This window comes from Peromyscus eremicus, chromosome 15 (assembly GCF_949786415.1).
Source record: "Peromyscus eremicus chromosome 15, PerEre_H2_v1, whole genome shotgun sequence".
NCBI lineage: Eukaryota > Metazoa > Chordata > Mammalia > Rodentia > Cricetidae > Peromyscus > Peromyscus eremicus.
Genome location: NC_081431.1, coordinates 59,077,622 through 59,095,199, shown reverse-complemented (window position 1 = coordinate 59,095,199; position 17,578 = coordinate 59,077,622). Strand labels below are relative to the sequence as shown.

The window sequence follows — 17,578 nt, the reverse complement described above, 5'->3', positions numbered from 1 at the left end:
GCCAGGTACTAGGGACATAGAGGTAGTCTTGTGAAGGTGGGTGGCAATGTCTTCTCTCCATGGGAAACTGTTTTGGCCAATTCCAGGAAGGTTAATGTAAGAATTTCAACGGAAGTTTGGAAAAAGACTTGGCCAACACGTGTACCACTTTCAGGGCCAAAAATACTGCAAGAGAGGGCAAGCTAGCCAACCAAGCGACAGCTTACCCACGTGTTGCTAACCCCACTGGCCTGCAGCACTAAGTATACAATCCCTGATTTCCAACATTCAATACTGATATTTAGGCTGAATCATAGGAAACTACCGTTTGTGGGTCAAAATGGTTGCACATGGGTAATTTTAATCTAATGGGTCTCTTGGGATTTGTGACCCCCTAGAAGACAGTAAGTCCTTGAAGACTTGGATTTCTCTACCTTTGAGTCAGTGTTGATAGCTCTTGACATGGTACAGTCATGGCTAGGTGTGATGGTTTGAATAAAAATGGCCCCCATAGGCTCATATATTTGAACATCTAGTCACCAAGGAGTGGAACTCCTGGATAGGATTAGAAGGATTAGGAGGTGTGCCTTGTTGGAGGAAGTATGTCACTGGGGGTGGGCTTTGAGGTTTCAAAAGCCCATGATAGGCCTAGTTCAATCTCAATCTCTCTCTCTCTCTCTCTCTCTCTCTCTCTCTCTCTCTCTCTCTCTCTCTCTCTCTCTGCCTGAGGATCAGGATGTGGCTCTCAGTTACTGACTAGCATCGTGTGTGTGTGTGTGTGTGTGTGTGTGTGTGTGTGTGTGTGTGTGTGTGTGTTTTGCCATGGTCCCTTCCATGATGCTAATGAACTCAGCCTCTGAAACTGTAAGCCAGTCCTAATTAAATGCTCTCTTTTCTAAGGGTTTCCTTGACCCATCTCTTGACAGCAATGGGACACTGGGAAAGTATTAACACTGAGTCCCTGTGAACTGAAGTACTGGGGGTGGGAACCCATAACCTGTCTTAACTTCTAACTCCAAGGGTGGCTGTCCAAGGCAGAGCCCGTCCGGTCCTCCTTTCCTCGGGTTCTCTCAAGTAGACGATGGGACTGAGCTGCGGGGTGTAGTGTCTAGATTCTGAACGACTGAACTTGGTTTCATGGTACAGTGAGGGAGGGAGACCAAGGCTCAGGGAGATGGCTGCCTCAGTTAAGGTCACACAGACAGCATCGCATAGGCCGTCCATGTCTACAGATGCCTAGCTCTATGCTCCTCTGGCAGGCCCAGCGGCTCCTAGAACAAACCCCTCCCTGTCTGTCCATTTTCAGCTTCCTGGCTCCTGCTCCCCCCAGGCTCCCGAAAAGACAGAAGAGGAATTGAAGGAGGGATCAATAGCCCTTCCCTATGTGAAAAGAGCCCCGAGTGGCACTGGGCCTAGCCCTGGCTTTCCAGGGACAGAAAGATGAGCAGCCCCCAAAACTGGATCTCTCCAGAGCCAGGACCAGGCTGGGAAGTAGGGGTGACCACACTGTGGTATGGGTCACTGACAATGCAGCCGGGTATACTGTCCCCAGCAAGGGAGAGTCTGGAAGAGAGGCCATGCTTAGCCCAGAGACCAAGGCTCTGAGCAGACAGCACAGGTTCCCTCAGAATCACCTTATTAGAATATGTGAAGGGGTCAGAAGAGGAGACAGCCTTGGGGCGGTGGGCACGTTCTTCCTCTTACAACCGGGGACCCTCCTCAAATGGTGAAGCCCCTAGTCCCTAGGCTTCCTTACAACCGGGGACCCTCCTCAAATGGTGAAGCCCCTAGTCCCTAGGCTTCCTCCAGGCCAAGGCAGAGTGTCATCGCTTCCCCTGTGCACTGTTTGGCCCACTAGGCTACTCACCTAACACAGAGGGAGGGGGAGGACCTAAGGGAGGTAATTGTGTAGAAAGACCCTGCTGGCTGCTTAGGGAAGATGGGGCGGGAGGCTAGGAGTCTAGGGGCCCTTTCTGGCCTTGCTGGTATCAGGTCTCCCCCTATCTTAGACTGTTAAATATATCACACCTCAAATACTGAAGGAAAACAAGACAAAACCCCCCAAACTGCACAGCAATCCACTCTACAGACATCCAGTGCTTTTGTCTGGTTTTCTCGTAGCACTGGGGGTGGACTTGGGGCTCTGCACACACTAAGGAAAAAGTCTTATCCTCAGCAGACGTACCAACTGTTACCATTGTCTTCTCCTTTAGTGTGTATGTGTGCCTGCACACACACCTTTGCCGAACCATTTGGAAATAACTTACAAACATGTTCCCTTTAATATTTTGCATAAAAGGATACTACCGCATAAAACCATATTACCACTTTCAAATCTAAAAAAAAATATAATGACCTATTATCTAATATCTAGACTAAAATATTCCCAATTGTCCCAGGATATCTATTGCAATAAACACCCCCCACCCTATGCAATTAAAAGTTATACACTGGAATTGGAGAGATGGCTCGGTGCTTAAGAGCACTGGCTGCTCTTGCAGAGGACCAAGTTTGATTCCCAGTGCCCACACAGTGGCTCACAGCCGCCTGTAACCCCTGTTCTAGGGGATCTGATACCCTCTTCTGACCTCCACAGGGACCAGGCACACACAAGATTAACAGACATGCATGCAAAGCAGAACATTCGTCTACTTAAAGGAAAAAGGTGACATGCATGCAAAGCAGAACATTCATTTCCTTAAAGGAAACAGAGATATAAAATTAATTTTTAAAATGCATACTTTGGGCCAGTGAGATGCTCATTGGGGAAGGGTACTTGCCACCAAGGCTGATGGCCCGAATCTGATCCCTGGTGCCCACATGGCGTACGGAGAGAAACAACTCCCACAGTCGTCTGACTTCCACACACATGCCAAAAATGCACTCTTGAGAGCACACATACACACAGATATTGTTTTTAAAAATTAGAAAAAAATTAAAATTCATATATTGTACATGGATAGACTGTCTCTTTTATTTCTTCCATGTTCTTATTTTAAAAGATTTATGTTTTATTCATGCGTGCTACATACATAAGAGTCCCCACAGAGGCCAGAAAGTGTTACACACCCAGGAACTGAAGTTACAGGAGGCTGTACGCCACTGGATGTTGGTGTTGGGAACTGAACCTGGGTTCTTTACAGGAGCAGGGAGCAGAAAGTCCTCTTAATCAATCACCCGCCTCTCCAGCTCTTCTTCTGTTTCTTTTAATCTACACTGGGTTCCACCTCCAGCCTTCTGTAGCGACAGTGTTCTTTTCATTCACTTACTTACTTTGTGTGTGGGCGCGCACATGTGGAAGTCAGGGTCAACTTCAAGCAGTGGTTCTCCTCTCCCACCCTGTGTGTCCCAGAGATTGACTCCAGTCCCCAGCTTGGGTGGCAGGCACCCACCCCTTCCCGCCAGACAGTTTGTCAGTGCCCCCCACCACCAATTTTTGTTTTTGTGAAACTCCTTTTTTTTTTTTGAAGCGTCTTGGCTGCCAATTAGCATGGCCCCCACCTTAGACATCCCTGTCACCTCTTTGAAACTAGATCTGGCTAAGCAGTTTCGACTAGACCACAGACTGTGGTTGGAATTCCTACTGCAAGGCTCAGGGAAGCTTTCCTGTCTGGGGGTTGAGCATGCTTGAGTACTTATTAAGGTGACAAGTGCATGCTTAGGTGAAGAGCATCTGTGAGGTGAGCATTCAGGACTGAATGCTCCTGTGACCCCAAATTCGTAGAAGTTAAATCCTCAAAAGCGACGGCACGAGACATCGGAGGACAGGAGCCTGGCAAATAGGGTTAGTGTCTTCTGAAGAGACACAAGCGAGCTCCATGGTCTCTGTCTCGCCCCATCTCCTGAGGATACATGGAGAAAATGGTCTAATCAGGAAGTGGCCCTCGTCTGCCTCCCAGTTTGCCGGTGTCTGGCCTTAGACCTTCAGAACTGTGAAAAAGCCATTTCTGTTGAGCCAGTCACTCTGCAATGCATGCTGGGACCAACCTTTTATCTAATAGTGCTCCCTCCTCCCTGCTCAATAATTTTATCATCTGCTAATGAGCTTAGCCTGAATCAGCTTATTGTTGGGGAAATTCTGAAGGAAAAGTCAGGTTGGGAGATGTTGGCCAAGAGATAAAAAGTTTCAGTGAGAAGTAATAAGTCTTTGTGATCTGCTGTCGAGTGTAGAGACTACAGTTAATTATAAAATATATTTCAAAACTGCTAAGAGAATGGACTTTAAGTGCTTATACCACAACATTGAAAAGATAGATATGTGGTCCTGGATATGTTAGTCATCTTAATTTACTTATTCCATAGTATATATCAAGATATCACATGGTTTATTCCATATATAATTATTTTTCAACTAAAAATCAAATTAAGGGCAGGTATGGTGGCACATACTTGTAATCCCAGCACTCAGAAGGCAGAGGCAGGTGAATCTCTGTGAGTTTGAGGTCTACATTAGTGAGATCCAAACTAGCCAGGGCTACAAAGTAAGACCTTATCACAAAATAAAATAAAATAAAAATTCAAACTTAAACAATTTTGAGTTAGAACCTCACTATATAGCTCAGACTGGCTATGAACTCACCACCTGTGGTGGTTTGAATAGGAATGGCCCCCAAAGACTCATGTGTTTGAATGTTTGGCCACTAGATAGTGGCACTATTAGGAGGTGTGGCCTTGTTGGAGGAAGTGTGTCAGTGAGGGGTTTTGAGGTTTTAGAAGCTCAAGCAAGGCTTACTCTCTCTTCCTGCTGCCTGCAGATCCATATGTAGAATTCTCAGCTCCTTCTCCAGAACCATGTCTGCATGCATGCTGCCATGCTTCCTACCATGATGATAAAGGACTGAACCTCTGAACAGCAAGCCAATCCCAGTGAAATGTTTTCCTTTATAAGAGTTGCTGTGGTCATGGTGTCTCTTCACAGCAACAGAAACCTTAACTAAGACACCACCCTATAGTGTTGCAAGTAACTGAGGTTGCAGGCATCTGCCACCATGCCCAGCTAAATAAATAAACATGCTTATTTAAATAAGCTTATCTGCTGCACCATAAAAGGCTGAACCAAGGCTTGGTAGGTCCTAGGCAAGTAATCTACCATTAAGCTAAATTCCAAGCCTTCTTCTTTTTTTTTTTTTTTTAGATTTTTATTTTGAGACAAGGCCTTTTTAAGTTACCAGTCCCGCCTTGAACTTGTGATCCTCCTGCCTCAGTCTCCCTGGCAATCACCAGGCCAGGCCAAATTGAAATGTAAAGAGTTCCGACACTTCTTCTGCATCTGGTTAGCGGGCATTTCTGTGAAGGGTTTTCCCCTTCCGGCTCTTCCCTGCCCCTTCTGCTGTTAGATTGGGCTCGTGAGGTCCCTTTCACTGCATGGGCTCCTTCTCTGTTTTGTTTCTTGGTGTCTCATATCACTGCAAAGGCCCCGTATGCAGGCTCCTGTGTTCTTTGACATGAGTGTGCTCCAGCTTCCTGCCACAACACAGTTCACTGTCCTTGGCCATTCTCACACCTGACAACAGCCAAGTGATGCTGACTTCTAACAGGGGACATGGTACCTAGAAATAAAAATCCAGGGGCTGACAGGATGGCTCAGCAGGTAAAGGCACTTGCTGTGCCAGACTGGCAAACTGAATCCTATCCTTGGGCTCCACAAAGTTGTTCTCTGACCACCCCCTCACACATGTACCCTCTCCCCATACACCTCGTATACACACATGCACGCAATAAAAATGAATAAATAAACAAAAATCCGGCACTGGATGTAGCTTCGCTTCTAAATGCCTTTGGTGGACAGATCAACAAAACAGACAAAGAAGTAAAGAATCCCATGCATGCTTCCCCACCTTCTCCATCCATGCTCTTCTCTGTTCCACATTCAGACCCCGACTTCAGACATCTAAGTTCCAAGCACAGATACTCATCCCATACTCCCTCTAACAGCAGAACGGTTTTCTGTTCGGGACACCGATATTGTGACTTACAGCATACCTATGAAGCACAGTCTGAAGTTTCTCTCAATTCTTAGACTATATATTCCACCAAGAATATAGAGTCAGAGCATTGACAATGAAAAACATTTTAATTAGCTGGATGTAGTGGCACATGGGCTACAACTCCAGCACTCCTGAGGACGAGGCAGAAGATTATTACAAGTTTAAGACCGGTCTAAACTTGTCTCAAAAAAAAAAAAAAGCCCTTAAAGTTTTTTCTTAATCCTTTGTAATGAAATTGTTATTCTATTAGTCAGTTTTTCTATTGTAGTCAGATTTAGGGTTTGTTTTTTTTTTTTTTTTTTTTTTTTTGGACCTAATTTAATTGTTGAAATAAGTATTTTAATTAAAACTGTCCGAAAAAGCATCACCAAAAAAGCCTCACTTCCTGTCACCTCATCTGCCTCCTATAGGGAACTATTTTCTCATTTCGAATTTATTATTTGTGTGTGTATGCACATAGGCATGTGTGTGCACATGCACCCCTCTCTCTCTCTCTCTCTCTCTCTCTCTCTCTCTCTCTCTCTCTCTCTCTCTCTCTCTCTGTTATTTTGAGACAGGATTTCTCTGTGTAGGCCCGGCTGCCCTGGATCTTGCCCGTAGATCCTCCTGCCCCTGTCTCCCCAGTGCTAGGATTAAGGCATGCACCACCACGCCCAACTCATCTTTCTCTTTTTTGAGACAAGGTTTTGCTGGGCACTGCAGGCTGGCCTCTAATTCACAGCACTTCTCCTGCCTCAACCTCACAAGTGACTAGATTATAGGTGTACACCACCATACCCAGATTTAGCTATGCTCTTCAGAATGGGCAGTAGGACAATTTGCAATGGTTTCTATTACAAATGCACCTTGACTTGCCTTATGCACGCATGTTTCTTTTTTGTGGGTACGCATCTTTGGGATAACGACTTGGGCTGCCGTGTAAATGTGTGTGTGGCATCTTCCCTCTGGAGGCTGTACTACTTTATCCTCCTGACATTGATTCTACAAACTAACTAAACCTCACTGTAGCGCCTTGAGCTGAGTTTCTTTGAACCCAGGCCGAGTCCCAGACATGTCTAGCAGTAAGCACACCACTTCAACGACAGTGCCCACCCTAAAGTGATGGCAGGAAGGTAGAGAGAAGGTAGCCTTGCTAATGCCACGCCAGTTCATTTTCCCAAGCTGTTGGGATTCGTGTATGAAACGTGGTGAGCCAGGAGAAGAGGGCCGAGGCTGCCATGACAGCCTGAGAGAGGGCACACTGAGAGCAGTGACCGAGAGGTGGGGACCCGGTTCCTGGGTGCCTATGTCCTCCTCCCCTTTCCTCTCCTTTCACTTCTCTCCCCATTCCATACTCAACAACAGACACTTCTCTGACCAGGAGCCATCGCTCTGACTCTAACTAGTTCCTTCCTGGTTTCTCTCTTCCTTGGTTCCCACCGAGTTTACGTGGGCTGAAGTCACTGAAGGAGGAGGCAGAAGAGAGTCCTCATCATTTCTGTTGGAACATGTTTGAAGAAAATAGATCAGTGGAACAAGAGCTGCTCGTCCTAGGGAAAGAGGTGACAGAGATGCTGGGAGGGGAAGCAGAGTGTAAAACTCTCCACACAGCCCCCTGGACTCTAGGGCACACTCACGTCTATGACCTACAGAAAAGGGGAAATGATCCGGTCATTATGGAAAACATTGTCAGGTTCATCAAAACGGTAAAAAATAGAGCTGGAGCCGGGAGGTGGTGGTGCACGCCTTTAATCCCAGCACTCGGGAGGCAGAGCCAGGCGGATCTCTGTGAGTTCAAGGCCAGCCTGGGCTACCAAGTGAGTTCCAGGAAAAGGTGCAAAGCTACACAGAGAAACCCTGTCTCGAAAAACAAAACAAAACAAAACAAAAAAAAAATAGAGCTGGAGTGTCCAGTGGCTGAGCACTTGCCTGGCACGCAAGAGGTTCTAGGCTCGATTCCCAGCACCCTATAAACAAACAGAATTAAAAACAGAACTGCCATATGATCCAGCCTTCCCACTACTGGGTACATATGTAGAGGAAATAAAATCAACATAAAGAAGAGGCATCTATCTGCCTGCTCTGTCTATGGTAGCAGCACTATTCAAAATAGTGAAGAAATCAAAACAACCAAAGTATCCATCAGCTGATGAACTGGTAAAGAAAATGTTATCAGCCATGAGCAGAATGGTAACCTGTCATTTGCAACAATGTAGAAGGAGCTGGAGGGCACGATGTTAAGTGAAACTAGCCAGGCACAGCAAGACAAATAGCAGATGACCTCATGTGGAATCTGGAAAAGCTGATTGGTTGCCAGGCTAGGGAGGAGGGATGAAGACAGGATGATGGACACCACCTAGCTGGAGCTGAGAGGAGTAATAAATTCTGTTGTGCTATGATATGACTGGAGAAAGTGATAGCATGCTGTTCATGCCAATCTGCAAGGAAACACCTTTGAATTTTTTTTAACCACAAGGGAATGATAAATGTTTGAGATCTGAATTGAACATTATATAGTATGTACATATATCAAAACATGGCATCTATAAATACGTACTCTGTGAAAACAATGAGCATATTATCTATTTCCCAGAGAGAAAAAAGTGGAGAAATGCTCTTAGCCTAGTTAGATTGTATCTAGAGGGTGCCTGCCCCACCCTGTCTTCCTCACCACTACCTCCCTCCTGGCATTAGGGATGGAGAGAATCAAAGCCCTCCGAGGTGCAGGCAGTGGGCTGGGTGGGCAGGAGTTACCTGTAGGGAAGGAACACAGATGGCCTGGCAGATATCCCTCCAAGGAAGGGCAGGCTCAGGGTGGGGCATTACCTGTAAGGTAACGTCAAATGTGCTTCTCGGGATCCTAGGCACCTCCAAATAAACATACTCCTCATCTCCTTCAGAAGTTTGGTGGATCTTAATGTGGGTGCTGGGCCAGAGGCCCAGAGCACTGAATAAAGAGCAAAGGGCCATGGGTACCGAGAAAAGTCAACTTAATAGTCTCGGGTGGCAGTTGGAGCAGCTGATAGGTGGTGGCAGAGCAGCTCCAGTCCCCCTTCCTCTCCAGAGCTTCTAGAAAGTGGGAGTGGGATGTAAGGCTCCCTGCTATTCCTGCTCAGTGACCTTCATTCACACATACCACCTTACTTACGCCTCGGGCAGATTCTGACTGTTTAGTTTTGAGTTTGCCCCCTCCCCCACCCATAGTACCCTCATTTTGATTCTCTTCTGACATCAAAGACCACAGCAATGTGACAAATCTGACTCAGCCACTCCCTCCCACCGTTTTCTGTGGTGAGCCGGGTTCCCAGAGCAAGGAGAAGCTAAAGAACGGAGGGTAAACTAGGGGCCCCTTCCTGCACCTCCCCATGCAATGGATTCTCAGGTGCTATTACTCCACCCCTTGGGACGAGCAAGGCGGATCTGTGGGGTAAGGACTGCTGTCTTGAAGCCTCTGATGACCTGAGTTTGCTCTCCATGGACCCACATGGTGGAAAAAGAGAACACAATGTCCTCTGACCTCCAGATGTAGTCCCCCAATAAATATTTTTTTAAAATTAAATTGTCCCGTTTTTTTCCCGTGTAAGTGTTGACAGAGTGCCTCTAGTTGTCCCGGCTGTGCTGGAAGCCGGGAATCCGAGGGATGAGGCAAGCTAAGCCCCTTCAACTTGACCTTGGATCCAAGGATCCAGGGGCACGGAGATGGGAAACAGAAGGGTAAGGGACTGAGGCACCGGCAGGGGCCGGAAGGCTGGAAGCCTCTGCTCCGTCTAAGCCATTTCTCCTCTGAGTACTCTGACTAGGGCAAAGCCAGTCAGGAGGGTGGAGCCGGGCTGCTGAGAGGCTGGCGGCAGGGCAGGTCACAGGCTGCTAGATGGGAGGGGGTCCAGATTCTCCTGCAGTATTCCCAGCCCTGCGGGTCTCACAGCTGGGAGAGGTGGGGGCACAGCTGCCTGAAAAGCAGTCTCCCCAGCTGCCCAAGACCCAGCCAGGACTCAGGGCCATTAGAGCAAGCACCCTAGTGCGTGTGCGCTCAGCCGGCATCTCACAAAGCAGCCATCCTTAACCTACCAGTATCTGCTCCCGGGATTCCCTCCTCCCCTTCTCGTAGAAGAAAGGCATCAGTTCTTCTTGTGGTCGGTGAGACCACAGGTAGGGTAGAGTGCTGAGGGGTACAAGCCTGATCCGTCACCAGACACCTCCAAATGAAAGCTCGAGCTGGCTGGCGGCTTGCCTGGCTACCTTTTAAACTATTTCTTTTCTAGGGTCTCAAGCAAGGCTTTTCTCATAGCCTCGGAAGATAACTTAGCTAGCCTGCCCACATCATAGGGTCCGCTTCTGAGATTCTCCTCTCCCCTAGCCCCCTTTCCATGATGATCCCAGCCTGGAATAACCCAGAGCAAGGGGGCTACAGGCAAGGGTCTCTTAAGTGGGAAGAGCCAGAAACAGGGGGTGCTCATGTGGGTGGGTAGGGGTGTCAAGCATGGAGGGAGTGGATCTGAAGACGCCCTGCCAGACACCCCAACTGGAGGAGAAGACGGCCTGCAGAATGGGAATCTGTCTGCCCCCCCCCCCTTCTCCTTCCCTCTCTCAGCATCACAGCAGCTGCCTGATTTCTTCACCTGACACCCCAACTACCCAACCTGGCCAGCGTGAGCGGGCATCAGGTCTGGAGGGCATTGAGAGTCCTGCAGGAGTAACCAGGAAGGAGATGCCTCCGGTCAGGGCGTGCTTTATCTGCTCCCAGGATTTTTTGGGCCCCTCCTCCCATCCCCCCACCCCCAAGCTGGAAAGAAGTAGGCACTCTTCTAGAGGTGGACCAGAGCATAAGTCTGGACTCATCTCAGGGAAAGATACCAGCCACCACCCCACTACCAAACCAAGGAGAGAAGAAAAAGAGGGGGGACAATCCCAGCCTTAGCGTCTCTCACTTAAGCGATCTGTTCGGGGACCCTCTCAAGATGCCAGAGGCCCAAGCCAGCCAGCCCCACAGCCTGGGGCTTGAAACTGCAAACTTTTCAGTCGGCCCCTTCTCCTTCCTTCCCTGTAGAAGCAGGGATGCGTGGGGCGGTGCCCTCAGAGACACTCATACAGTTGGTTCTGGACGCTTACACTCACTCAAACAACAGCAGTGAGAGGGAACTCCCAGCTTTTTCCACAGCTAATTATAGACGTCAAAGTCTGAGGATGTTTTGTAAGCCGCAGAGAGAAACTGCTGAGGTTTCTATGCAAAGCCAAAGAAATTTAATTTGTGCGCTCCGGGTCTCACCCTCCAACTTCTCCTAGCCTATCTCCACCTCACACCCCCAGTGCGCCCCCTCCCTGGCTCTAAGGCCTTCCTTCCCGCTGAAGATTTATTTGGTTCTATTTTTCCCATCTCTCTTTGGGGCTTTCGAGAAAGGGAACAGACGCGGAAAATATTTTTTTCCGCAACAGTTTTCCATTCTGCAGCTGGTTCCCAAGCCGAGGGGGAGGGGGGAGAGCAGGAGCGGATGGGGGTCGGCTGGAATAAATACTCGTTCCAAGAGCTTAATTTGGGTGAGAAAAAGGCAGTCCCTCCATTTCCCCACCCATCCCCATTTCCCCACCCATCCCATGATCCAGAGGAAAACGCAAAGAAATCACTTGTTTGATTATGCGATTCTTCAGAACCCAGGGAAGAAAAAGAGTGTTGAAGAAATCATTCTCATTTTCTCCCCCCACCTCTCTTTCCTATTCCACCACCCCACCCTCCCAGAATTTGCGAGCATGAGGAAATTCGGGTACTTCGAGAAGCCATTGAGAGGAAAGAAAGAAACAAAGTTTGCAAATCCCGGAGTCAATTCATTCTCTGCAAACCTACCTCTCTTTCTAGCAAAGATTCAGGTGTCTCCAAGCGGGACTCTCCCTCCGCGTTTCCATGGACCGAGTAGGGTGGGGTGACCACCCACCGCTCGACCCAGTGTGGTAAACCACCCAGGGATGCCGGCTTTGAGCTACAGCTTTGAGCTAGAGCTGGGGGAGTGGGCTGGGTCTTCTTCCCCAGCCCTTCCACGCGAAGGACCTTCCTGGAAGAAAATGGGTGCAGGGAGCTGGGCGGGTGTCCGACCTCGCCGTCTTCGGAGGGATGGTCCCCCAGGAAGTTCGTGCCCCCACCCCACCCCCAGCCTAGGACGGTCTCAACAGCGGGGCTGTCTTAAGAAATTGCTTGTCATGGCAACCGCTCCAGCCAACTCCGGCCAGACTGGGGCTCCCCAGCTCTCCCCCAGCAGAGCGGGAGGAGAAAGGGGCGGAGCGCGAGCCGGCGGGGGTGGGGCTTGGCGGGAGGCCAAAGCATTGCTCAGCTCTTAAGGTGGCCCGAGCGCAAGACGCGGCGGGATGATGCTTCTTGGTCGGTCTTAAGGCGGAATGGTGAAGCCTAGGGGGAATCCTCTGCCCTCTTGGCTTTCCCCCAGCGCTGGTTCTTACTTGTTGAAAGGAGAGCAGAGCAGGGGCGGGTATGGGTGGAGGTGGGAGTGGATGTGGGCAGCGGTCTTCAACCGTTGCTGTGTGGAGGGGAAATAAAGGAAGCGTCTGCAAGCCTTTCTGCTTCCTGCAGCTCCTCCAGACCTCCCAATCTCATACTGATTTACATTCAGGACCAAGAAACCTCAGGAGGCTCTGGGCACCTGCCCTACTGACCCCGTCTGAACTGGGAGTTCACTGGCAAAGAAGAAGCAATTGCTCAGGGTGCCCATACACATATGTGCCTCCTCACCCTTCAGACGCAGGCCACATCTTGTTCTCTCTTGCTTGTGCATCCAACCAAAGGCATGTCCACAGGGCACAGAACGGCTGCTTGCCTGTGTGGGGGCTGTACACCCAAGCCTTTGCATCTACGATATCGTTTCTAGCCCTACTGGCAGTCTCAAAAGGTACTCATTACTGTCTTTGTTTCACGGTTGAGGAAATTAAAGATGGAGTGACTTGCTCAAGGTTACACGTCTGGTTAATGACAGCCAGCATTCAAGGGCCAAGTCAGACCCATCCCAGAGCCTATGTGCTTTTCTACCCCTGTGCCATACTATGCCACACATTTCCATTCTAGACTGTACGACGCACGGAGACATCCGTACACACTTAGACACAGCCTATAAACTGTTAATCACACCCCCGTGCCGCACACCCACCAGCATTGTGCAACAGTGCCACCCATAGCTTTCGCATGGAACCTTATGGCTTTCAAGTACAAACATGCACGATCAGCTGGCTCTCACAACATCTCTTCATTGACTGATACATTCCCACACCTTCCTCAGCACACACACTCGCTCACGTCGATATGCTTATGAGAGGCAGGCTAACGTAACCTCACAGGTTATGGTGAATTGTATCCTGGGAAGAATGGGATTGTCACAGTTTCCCCACCTATTAATAGAGCTTCAAAAATACTCCCATACCTAGCCAGGCGTGGTGGGGTACACCTGTAATCCTAGCAGTCAGAAGGCTGAGGCCAGAGGACTGTTAGGAGTTTGAAGCCAATCTGGGTTTCACAGTGAGAGCCAGGCCAGCTATAACTACACTACCAACAAGAGCCTGTCTCCAACAAATGAACAAATAAACCCCAAACGAACTCCATACCTCACGTCATACTTGTGCTTCTTGGTCCCTCTCTGCCCCAGGATGCAGAGGTTTGTGTGCAGAAGAAACAAAGTCTCAAAGAAGACCAAGATCCCTTCCCTACTTCCTATCATTTAGTCCTTCCTTTTTTACTTCCTAATCCCATCGATTCCTTTTTGTTTGCTTTGTGTTTTGGGGACAGAGTCTCATGTATTCCAGGCTGGCCTCAAACTCACGAAGTAGCTAAGGCTGGCCTTGATCCTCCTATCCCTACTGCCTAATTGCCTGGATCATATGCAAGTATGACCACTCCTAACATATTTTGCCGTTTCTCATTAACTCATCTACGTCCTATTTATGAGATAGGGAGAAGTAAAACCAGCAAAAGTAAAGGAATTATTTAGAGTAGCTGGGCTCAGAACCCGGGAGTTTCCTCTTTGTAGAAGAGATCATTGTCCCCTGTCTAACGTGGGAACAAGATCCATAATCAGCACGTGCCCATGCTGGTACCTTTCCTCCTGAGACCCACCCAGTTGCAAAGTACGGGGAGAATCGAGAATCATCCTCTGCTGAAAGAAACCAAGAATAATTTCCTAGATAGTTCTTCCTGGGGTTCTAGCTCTCGCACTTGAGGCACTTAGAAGACACCAAAGGTGACATCATTCCCCTCTGTCCCCAGACCTCCAACTCCTCTGGTCTCTCTCCTATGCCTAGGCAGTTCACTGAAAGACAGAGAGTATCTTATTAGATGTGGTAGGTCCTACCAAAATGTCAGCTTCAGGAGCCCACATTAGTTGTTGGGGAAGACACGGGAAAGGAAGGGAGAGGAGTCAGCTGGCCAGAGCCTCAGAGTTAATAGCTTGTCAGGCTCCCTGCCGGATGGCAACAGTTTGACATTTCAGTGTCCAAGGCAGTGGCAGTGGCATCTTTATCATGAGGAAGCCCGTCTCTGAAATGGCTCTTTAAACGTATGAAAGTATATTTCCAGCTTTCAGCAGTGGCAGTAGGTGGAGGAGGCATCGCCTAACCGTTTGGTAAACTTGTCATGGGGGAATAACAGTTTAGCCCTAGGTGTGGTCCTAGGAAAGGAGAAGTGTACTTTGGCTGTGTCTGACCTATGGGGGCTATGGATGATGCCTAGTCGTAGCTGGCTAGTACGAAAAAAGCAAGATCCTCTCCTAAAGTCCTCTGGGCTACATGGAGACAGGCTGCGGGCATGGTGGAAGAGTTGTTGTTAGGGAAAGAGACTCTGCTGTCCCCACCCCAGGCTAGCGGGCCAGGATGCTGATGTCTACAGGGGATGTAGGTCCTTCTCTTGAAGCAGGGCTCTCTCTTGGCTAGGCTTGTGGGCTGAGAGAAAAGGACCCCACCTCTTTCTCTCCTTCTTACTTCTTTTCCAGTTGACTCTTGGGGAAGCCCCAGCCTGAGTTCTGTGGCTGACCCAGCCTCTGCAGCCTGTGTTTTCTAGAAACCTAAAAGCCTTGGTGTCTTATTTCTTCCAGCTGCAGGTTTGAGGTCTAGAATGGATAAAAATAAGTCTACCCATAAAAATAACCACTAGATGTGGGAAAGTGGAGTGGCCTCTCTGGGGCAAGGGGTGGAGCACTGCCCTCACTGTTCATAGTCGGGCTGTTCTCATCCCTCAGCTGAAGAGAATGGAGCTAATGATCTCACCCTAGGAGCTTCACAGAATGTTACTTTGCTTCTTGAGAGCTCAGTCTTGGGTTCCCCCAGACCCCTCATCATTCCTCTGCATCTCTTGAACATAGACTGTATCACTGCTCTTTGGATATCTGTGGTAACCATCCTCCCTACACCCAGATTCAGGGTTCTTCTTAGAAAGAAAAATCTATCTACAATTCAGTATTTAGTTCTTTGTGTCTCTCTGTGTGTGTAAGAGAGAGAATTGTATGTGCACAGGTGTGCAGGGGTGCACACACACAGAGGTCCGAGGAGAGTGTCTGGTATCTTCCTCATTCTCTGCCTAACTCCTCCAAGGCAGGGCCCTCCCTAGACCTGGCACTCACATCTTTTGGCTAGGCTGGCAGCTGGCAAGCTTTACGGAGCCCGTCTCCATTACCCCAGCACTGGGGTTACAGGGCGATGCAAGACTACATCTGACTGGTTACGTGGGTGCTGGGGTGGGAACTGGGGGGTCAGGGTTGCACAGTAAGTATTCTTAACCACCGAGTCATCTCTCCAGCATTAAGGCTGCTTCAAGATGTTCTTTCTTCTCAACGTTAACATGAGAACTGTCATTTCGTTAGTGTCCCTCATGAGCCACACTTAGCCAATCACGTTCTTCCCGAGACTTTTAAAATTGCCTTTATTTGTGTGTATGTGCGTGGGCACATGTGTGCCCCAGTGCACGTGTGGAGGTCAGAGGACAACTTATAAGACTCTGCTTTCTCCCGCCATCATGTGGGACTCGAAATGAATTCAGGTGTCAGGCTTGGCAACAAGAGCCCTTACCCACTGAACCATTTTGCTGGCTTTCTTCCCTGAGATGTTTGAATGTAAGATCAAAAGAAAGCGAGAACAAGGCTCAATTCATCAGTGAACATGGCGCATCACCAGACTCTGGGAGTGTCAGGAGGCCTTGCTCCCTGTCATGTGGAAGAAGCCCAACAATAGGAAGAGAAACAGTCACATGCGAAGAGAGGCAAAGAAGAAAATTGAAGAGTGAGTGCTGACCTCACCACAGCCCTCAGAAATCAGAACTGGATGGTAGTGGTGCATGCCTTTGATCCCAGCACCTGGGGGTGGGAGGGGTGGAGGGGTGGGAGGCAGAGGCTGGTGGATCTCTGGGATCCAGGCCAGCCTGGTCTATGGAATTCCAGGACAGCCGGGGCCACACAGAGAAACCTTGTCTCAAAACAAAAGAAAACAAAACAAAAAAACAAAAACAAAGCAAAATCAGGGGCAGGAGGATCATGAGTTCAAGGCTAGCCTAGACTACATGACAAATTCAAAGTCAGCCAGAACCATGGAAACCTCATCTCAAAAATAAACAAAACAAAACCCAACAACATACACAAAAGGAGATGTGAGGCTACTGAGTCAGTGGTATCTCCCACACTATCATACCCTTCCTTTCCTACAGATAAGTTCCATGACTTACTGTCCAAACGCAGTTATGTGAAACTGAGATGTTTAGTCATTTGTACTAATACAGAAACACAATCTAGAAACCCTTTGAAGTGGCTCCTCCATTTTGATACACCCATTCACCACATTTATTCCTTCAGTGAGTGTTATTGAATACCTCCAGTCCAATGGAGTACACACACAGTGAATGCATACTGTTTCCGCATCTACTGGACTCAGAGATGACAGAGGGAGGGAAGATGTGTTTGTGGCATGAACAGTTTTACAGTAGAGGAGGCTATGGTTGTTTTTTTTTAAATACTTTTACTGGGTATGTATTATGTGTTGGGTGGACCATGAGAACACTTGCATGGAAATTCCGAGAATTAATTTGCTTTTGATGGGAATACTGGATGGGGGCAGGGACGGAGACTTTAGAAGAATACAGAAAAGCTTTAGGCTGTTTGGGGTAGGACTAGGGTGAGGTAGGGCAGTGAAGGTGGCAAGGAACACAGGTTCTAAAATAGAAAGAACAGAGTAAAGGATGAGGAGACGGTTTGTGTCTAGTGTACAACAGGCCCTGAGCAGCATCAGTGTGTCTCTGTCTGACCTACAGACTATGATAGCAGGGTGTAGGGTAGATGGGGCACCCACAGGGCACAGTGTTAACTGCTGGGCATTTTCATAGAGCAAAGTTACATATGTTAAATAAAACTGTTTTGGACAGAGTTCCCTCATTGGGCCTTAACAGACCAGATAGAAAAATCAAAATGGAGTCACCCATGCTAAAGTTCCGAGTTGCCAACAACTCAATCATTGCCAGACCCTCTAAAGAAATCAAGGGAGATGCTGGGTGTGCTGTACATACACCAGGCATCAGGGGTGGGGGCAGGAGAATCAGGAGTTCAAGATCATCCTTTGCTATACACTAAATTCAAGGCCAGCCTGGTTACATGAGACCTTCTCTCAAA

The 17,578-nt window shown here is 48.5% G+C and overlaps 1 protein-coding gene across 5 annotated transcripts in view; it reads right to left on the bottom strand.

Annotated features, from left to right (window-relative positions):
• Atp2b4 (ATPase plasma membrane Ca2+ transporting 4) overlaps positions 1–12,164 on the bottom strand; it is a 102,132-nt gene extending 89,968 nt beyond the window's left edge. For all 5 annotated transcript variants that reach the window (XM_059280789.1, XM_059280784.1, XM_059280786.1 and 2 more), the window contains exon 1: positions 11,785–12,164. The gene's annotated coding sequence lies outside the window, so the exon portion shown is untranslated. The remainder of the gene's footprint in view (positions 1–11,784) is intronic.
• Positions 12,165–17,578: the final 5,414 nt, after the last annotated feature.